The sequence below is a fragment of the Molothrus aeneus genome, unplaced genomic scaffold (genome assembly GCF_037042795.1).
Source record: "Molothrus aeneus isolate 106 unplaced genomic scaffold, BPBGC_Maene_1.0 scaffold_98, whole genome shotgun sequence".
Taxonomy (NCBI): Eukaryota; Metazoa; Chordata; class Aves; order Passeriformes; family Icteridae; genus Molothrus; species Molothrus aeneus.
The window spans coordinates 107,501-115,000 of NW_027099250.1; positions in this window are offsets into that span (position 1 = coordinate 107,501).

The window sequence follows — 7,500 nt, forward strand, 5'->3', positions numbered from 1 at the left end:
GGCAGGAGGCGGCTGCGCCCCCAGCCAGGGATGCGGCAGCATCACACCAAACCTCACCTCGGCCACATGCACGTCCTCGTGGTGCCAGCGCAAGAACAGAGGGAGCAGGCTCTGGCTCACAACTGTCCTGAGAGGATTTTCCTTCTCTTCCACTCCCAGCTCCAACACCTTGCCCAAGAGCTGAATGGAGAGCAGCTGCACATGGCTGTTGTCCTGGAGGAAAGGAAAAGTCCTAAGCACCAACTACTCCAGGCCCACTGGGGCAAAGGCCCTAAGGGGAACAGGGCACAAAGTTTCCAGGCAGGCAGCGTCCTGTGCTTTGGCTGGGGGCGCAGAGCCTTACCTTCTCCAAGTGTGGCAGGAGGGACTCAGCCAGCTTCAGGGTGGTGGTGCTGGGTATTGCGAGGTCTTTGTCCTGGAGCACATGAGTGAGCACAGAGAGGCTCATCCCGACCATCTCTGCATCTGGATGGGCCAGCAGCTCCAGCAGGTGTTGATAGAGGCCGCGTATTCCTCCGGCCTGTGTGCAAGACCAGGCTGTGCTGTGAAGCCGTGACTGGCTGCAGCACCAACAGCTGCTTGGGGCACTCGGGCAGCTGAAGCGGGAGTCGGGAGAGCTGGCAGCATCTGCCTCTGCTTCCAAAGCCCAGCCAAGCCCAAAGGTCTGCCTTTCCCAGCCCCGCGCTGCCAGCGCGGCTTCAGCCACTGCCACCTTCTCACCAGTGAGGGCTCCTTGCTGAGCACCACGAGGCCTCTGAGCTCCAGGCGCAGCCTGTCCCTGTACTGGCTCGGCAGGTGCCGGGATAGCACCGCCAGGGCACTGGGACTGTGTTTGCTCAGGTCCAGACACTCCAGGAGCTGAAAGGCACAGGGCAGTGGCAGGGGAGCCAGCCGGCAGGAGCCCGGAGCCGCGCAGGGCCGGCTCCAGGCAGCAGCAGAGGGCGCGGGCAGCCTCCCAGGCGGCTGTAGCTACCAGAGGCCAGAGAGCTGGGAGGCAGCTCAGCCAGGCAGCGCTGGCCATCAGGCTCACCTCCACAAAGAACGCCAGGGCAGGCAGATGCCAGCGGGGCTGCTTCCCGACCAGCAGGCTGAGCAGGTGCAAGGCCATGTGGGGACAGAAGGGGGTCAAGCCACAGCGCATCTCCCTGGCAGTGGAAAAAGGCACCAAGGCCCTGAGCTGGGTGGGAAGACCTCTCCCAGGAGTGACTCACAGAGGTCCCATCTTTCCCCAGCACTCCGCAAGGGGACATGGGCCCCTTGAGTGGCGGTTGCTGCTGGGCATCCTCCTCTCCCAGCCCTTTGCAGTCTGCTCGGCCCTCCCTCGGTGAAGAGGCCCTCTCGCTTACAAGCCCCAGGGACTGTGTGGGGCACTCCGGGCACGGGGCACAAATGATGGCGGTGGCGGCTGGGAGTAGGGGATCTCACCTGGCCAGCAGGCCCGCTGCATAGTGCTGGGTGTTGGCACAGAGCAGGGTGTCCCAGAGCTGCTTGTGCTCCAGAGCCAGCAGGTTCTTGCCAAAGCCCAGTCACCAGAGCAGAGCCTTCATGGTCTGCACTGCAAACCTGTGTGCCGAGCCAAGGCCAGGTCACTCTGGGAGCACTGGCCCTGGCCGCAAGGGCATGGGAAGGACAGGGCGACTGGCACCTGTTGGGCTGGCTGGGAAGGCCGTGTTCCTCCCGGCACGCTCTCCAAAAGCGCTGGGTCTCCACATCCTCTGGCCTCTGCTCCGTGGTGGTGAAAATTTGCAAGAGCAGAGCCACCAACAGGTGTGGAGAATGAAGGAGGATTGCGTAGTGCCACTCGGGCATGCTTGCAATCCTCCACAGCACCAGAGTTGCCTGCAAGAGACAAAGCGCCCCGAGGCAGCGCGCAGTGCCGAGGTGTCCATGAGGCAGGGCCGGGGGGGAGAGGCAGGGGGAGCACCCGGCCTGCTGCCCCTAGCCCAGCTTTCAGCCCCGGCAGGGAGCTGCAGGCTGGGGAGAGCATGGAGAGCTTCTGAGAAGGCGACCTGGAGGGCCAGCGTAGGCCAGCTCCAGAAACTCACAGCCAGGGAAAGGACAGCCTCGTTGTCCCCGCTGCAGAGGAAGCTGCCGTACGGTGGCTGCTCCTCTATGGCAGAGAGCAGCGCTGGAAGCACCTCCTCCACGGCTACCTCTGAGGTGCCCATGGCTCTCCATAGCAGCGCGGCGGCTCTGTGGGGCCAGAGCTGTGCGTCAGTACCGTGCCCCGTGCAGCTGCGTGGGGCCGGGAGGGAGCATGGCAGCAGGCTCAGGAAACAGAGGGGCCCGAGGGTGCCGGTGCTCTCCGCCCGTCTGGCAGACCCCGCCGGACAGGCTGTACAGGGCGAGGGGCCCTACGGGCCGGTGAGCACTGAGCTCTCGAGGCACTTGTGCCCCGTATCTGTCACACGTTGGGGCAGAGTGCAGGAGGCTCATCACCACGTGGGCAGGGTGTCCTTCGGTGAGGCTGACAATGGCCATTTGCAGCCCAGCGTCCACAGATTCACGGGACGTGAGTCTCTGCAGCATGGCGCTCACCGCGGCTTGCACCTGGAGGAAGAGGCATGGGGAAGACTTGGAGTGCTGTCCAAGGGAGCAACTTGCCCAGCTTCCCCCAAGAAGTGCTCGCCTTCCCAGCCCACTGGGATGGGGCTGAGGGGGCCCAGCGGACATGGCTTGAGGGGCCACGTGATCCTGGGAGGCCTTCAGCCCTGGCCCCGGGCTGCTGCAGAGAATAAGAACCCTTCTGGAAAAACTCCAGAGTGGGTCCAAGACTCACAGTGAGCGTGGGCATGGCCTCAGTCTCTGGGATGCCCTGGTTGATGGTGTTGCTGGTGGCCATAGCCTCCATCAGGGCCATGTCAACCTCCTCCCAGCCCTCGTCGGTTTCCCAGTCAGAGCTGGCAGCCAGGTCAGAGGACGCTGTGCTGGAAGCAGCCTCTGCCCGCAGCTCGCTGGGCCTGGGGTCGGGCTCGGCCGGGCCCTCGGGCGCGGGGCCGGGCTCGGCCGGGCCCTTGGGCGCGGGGCCGCTGGTCTTTGTGCGCCGAAGGCGCAGGAACCTCCGCAGTGTTTGCAGCAGAAGGGAAGGGCGGGAAGAAGAGAGGGACGTTCCATGGTCTGCTGCAATGCGGGGCCCGGCTGAGCAGTGCCAGCAGGCCCGGCCCAGGTGGGGATGGCCGCAGGTACCTGCGCTGCTCTGCGGAAGCGGCCACAGGTGGGCTCCTGCTCTTGAGTCCGGTCCCTGGCTGCATCTGCCAAAGAGCAAGCGTAGCCAGAGCTGAGGGGCCGCGGGAGAGGCTGGAGAACACAGCCCAGCCCTGCGCTCCCCAGGCAAGTACAGCCCCCCAGGCGCCCGGGGCACGGAGCACGGCCAACGGGGAGGCAGCCCCAGCCCCTGTCCCATCCTGTCCATGGGCGTGTCAACAGGGATGGGACGGGATGGGATGGGATGGGATGGGATGGGATGGGATGGGGCCAGGCCAGCTGCAGGCACCGGCCCTGCGGCCCGGCTGTGCCACTCACCGTCCTGCAGCAGCTGCAACTTCTCCGGCTCTGCAGGCTGCTGCGCTGGGGCAGCTGCAGGGCCTTTGCTTTTCTTGCCCCGAAGCCCCCTGAAAAGGCTGAGCAGTCTGCCCGCCATCCCGCTGTCTGACTTTGAGGGCACTTTCAAATGCCTCGGCCAAGGCCAGAGTCAGCGAATGCTGTAGTTGTGCCTTGCGGGCACCTGCAACAGAGGAGCCTCAGGAAGGCTACAGGACAGCAAGTCCTGCACTCGAGGCCTCCTGTCACAATGACAGGAGACTCCTGGTGAATGATGGAGGTCACCAAGTCCTACGGCCTGGCCACGAGGGCACCAGCCGCAGGGATGGGAGATGACTCGGAAAAGCTCCGAGTCACCCAATCCCGAGGTCTGGCCGTGAGGCCAGCTGCAGGAGGAACACCTCGGAAGAGCTCCGGGTCAGCAACCAACGAGCCAGCTGTGTGGGGACACCTCACAGCACCGCTCTGTCACCTCCTGTCCCGTCGCGTGCACTGAGCACTGTGGCGTGGCTGCGCCGTGCCAGCCCCTATGTCAGCGTGTGTCACAAAGGGCTGCTCAGACACGCTGTCCCTTTCGGTTCCACGGTCACCCCGCTGCACTGTGTCACAAAGGGACATGCTGCCATGTGCCCCAGGGCCACCCCCTCCCCACCCTAGGTGCCCCTGCTTGGAAGGAATCCATTTCCCCGAGTGTCTAACACAGCCCTGGACACACCACGACCCGCCAAGTGCTCGGGGAAGGACTCTCCACGGTGCCCGCACAGCCCAGCTCGGTGCCAGCCCTGGAGCAGAGCAGCTTCCAGCAAGCAAGAGGCAAACGCCTCTTGCCAAGAGTTCAAACACAGTAGATAGGGAAGATGGCATCAATGTGTGCATAAAGGCCTTTGAATTCACAGCTCTCTGAGAGGCATTTGGGGCTCTCGGCTGGACAGAGATGATCCCTCTCTGTCCTGTGCTGAAAGGGGCGGGACACACCCTGCCGCCACTGGTGCTTGGATTGGTCTCTGCAGGCCCAGGCAGATGCCAAAGCTGCTCCTCACAGCCTTCTCCCTTCCCACGCCCCTCTGCCAAGTGCAAGGGGCCTCAAGGACAAAAGTGGGGCAGCGAGCCAAAGGGAGACAGCTGCACCTACCTGACTGGGGGCTCCTGGGGAAGCACTTTGCTTGAGAAGCAAGCCCCTCTCTTCCAAAGGCATTTCCCCAAATGTCTCCATTTCCCCAAATATGTCCATTTCCCGGGCAACACCAACACACACTTAGGAAACCCTGGCAAGGCTGAATTACTTCTGCACCTTGTAGCAGAGGCACTGCAGCTCGAGCTCATCTTCCTTCTCCCAAGTCTCTTTCCTCATGCCCCTTGTGGCGCGCAGCCCCGGGCCCCCTAGAAACAAGAGGTGTCCGCTGCCTGTTCAAGTGCCTGAACTCCTGCCTGCCCTCACAGCAGCAAAACCAGGCTGTTCCCAGCCAGGGAGCAGAGCCCGGTTCCTGCAGGAGGCTCTCGTGAGCCCCTTCCCCACTGTGCACGCAGCACTTCTGCCTGCCTGCCCAGAACGCTCTTGGCACAGCAGAGCACAAGCTGGCTGGCTCTTGGCTCAGCACAGCCCAGACACAGGTGCAGGAAGACACAGCGGCTGTTTTGCAGCCATGCCCCAGAGGGACGGGAAGGGGCCCCTGCCTCTGGTCTCACTTGGTTGGGTTTCTGACTGGGTCTGAGGCAGGGGCTGCCTGATTCCCCGCTTCTGGGGAGACCAGAGCCGCCGGAAGCGCGCCCAGCGTGCAGGCGCTGCCTGACAGCGCTGCGGCCGCTGGGACAGTTGCGCTCCCGAGTCCCAGCCACTCCATGTGACCGCGGTCACAAGGGTTTTCAGGATGAAGAAGAGACGAGAATGTTGACTCCATGATCAGAAGGCTTGATTTATTATTTTATGATATATGTTACATTAAGACTATACTAAAAAGAAATAGAAAGGAAAAGGTTTCTTCAGAAGCTAGCTAAGCTAAGAATAGACAAGAATGAATAACAAAGATCTGTGTCTCAGACAGAGAGCAAGAGCCAGCTCTGCCATGAGTGGTCAGTAAATCCAAGCATCCACAGGAGACCAATCCCAGGTCTACCTGTTGCATTCCACAGCAGCAGATAACCATTGTTTACTTTTGGTTGCTGAAACTGCAGCTTCTCACAAGGAAAAATCCTAAGAAAGGATTTTTCATGAAAGGTGTCTGTGACATGGCCCCTTTTTTTTATTTAGTTAAATTAAAAGGAAAAAGTGTTTGTAATTTTCTCTGCTGTACTCATGCCGAGGAAAAGACAAACACTTGACAGGTTATCTGTTGCCAATCAAACTCCACTCAAGTGGTCCTGATGAATGAACTGGGAATTTCTTCACCTGTAGAACATAAAATTCTATCATATCACTAAAACAATTTTACAATATAAGAAAATGCAAAAACAATGCAAAGAAAATTCAAGTCCAAGCAGCTGAATTTCAGGAAAAGTCCATGGTCTGAAGATGTTCCTCTTTGCCATATCTGAAAGTTCCTTTTGGTCCTGAAACAGGCTTGCTACAGAAAAGTCCATCAATAGTTATCAAAAGTCCATTGACGGTCTTCAAACAATTTTGAGAAAATTTCTGAAATGTCTTGCCACAGCCCTTTTTTGAACAACTTGGGCTGAAGCCAATCCCTGGATCCTCAATGCCTCTGAGCTGCTGCCAGCTCTTTCACCCTTTTTTATTTAATTTAATTTTTTTGTTTTTGTTTTTTTTGTCTTGTCGGAAAGAGCAGCAGCAGCAGAGGAGCCAGAGAGAGGCCTCTGGGGGCCCTGGCCCATGTGGAAGGATCAGGAACCCCAGACCTGGCCCACTGAAAGGTAGCCCAGGACCAGAAGGGGGAAGCAAAGCCCCCAAACTCAACAGGAGGCTGGGAGGTGGCCCTGGCCCAAGCAACCAAGGCAGACAGCCCAGGCCCAGCCCCCGAGCCAGGCTCTGCATTGGCACAGACCCGCACCCTGCTGCCAGTACAAGGCAGAAGGGGTGACCAAACGCTTCCTTTCCCCAAAATCACCGAGGCATGCCGGCAATGGGAAGACAGAAGCTGTCCCGAGAATCTTCGTCTCGGGTCTGGGGATGTCCTTTCCCCACAGCAGACAAGCAATGCTCGCTTCCTGCTGTGCCCTCTGCCTCTGCAACGCAAATGCACCAGGTGTTCCTCCCATCTGCCTCACGGCACCACCTCCACCCCCTCTGGGCTGGGGACAAGGGGCAGAACTTTCGGGACCCACTTCCCCCTTGCCGCTGGGGCGCGGGAGGGGCGGCAGATTCGCATCCCCCAGGGGGAAACTCCGGACCAAACACCCCCCAACCCGCCAAAAATGCTGATCTTGAAAACAGGCAGCCGGGCTGCGCCCACAGCCAGCTGTCGGGCCATGCCTCCTCCACGGAAGGACAGGCTGACGCCCTCTTCCCCTGTCCCAGCTCCCCCCGTAGGGGCAGCCCCAGGACAACTCGAAAAACTCGGGGAGGAAGTCACGCTGGATGCAGGAGGCGCCGCTGCAGCTGCCGCCGGCTCCAGGGCAGCCTCTGACGCAGACACGGAGGACGGAGTCCCCGCAGGCGGCAGAACTGCTGGGGCGGGCAGCGGGGCCGCCTGGGGAGGCGGCGGGGGCGGTGGGGGCAGCACGGGGTCGGCAGCATCTTCTGCGCTGGGCTCTGACATCGGCCGCGGAAGCGCAGTCGCAGAAGGCGGCGGAGTCTGCACGGGAGGCAGCGGGACGGCCGGGGGGAGCGGTGGATCGCTGTTGCCCAGCAACATCGGCGCAGCCGTGGGAAGCGGCGTTTCTGAGACCTCAGATGCAGGCGGGGAAGCTGGCAGAACCGTGGCCAGAGTGCCCACAGGCTCTGCTGGAGGGACGGCCGTGGGAGGGGCCGCGCGGGGAAGCGCCCGCACGCGCGGGGCGGGTTGG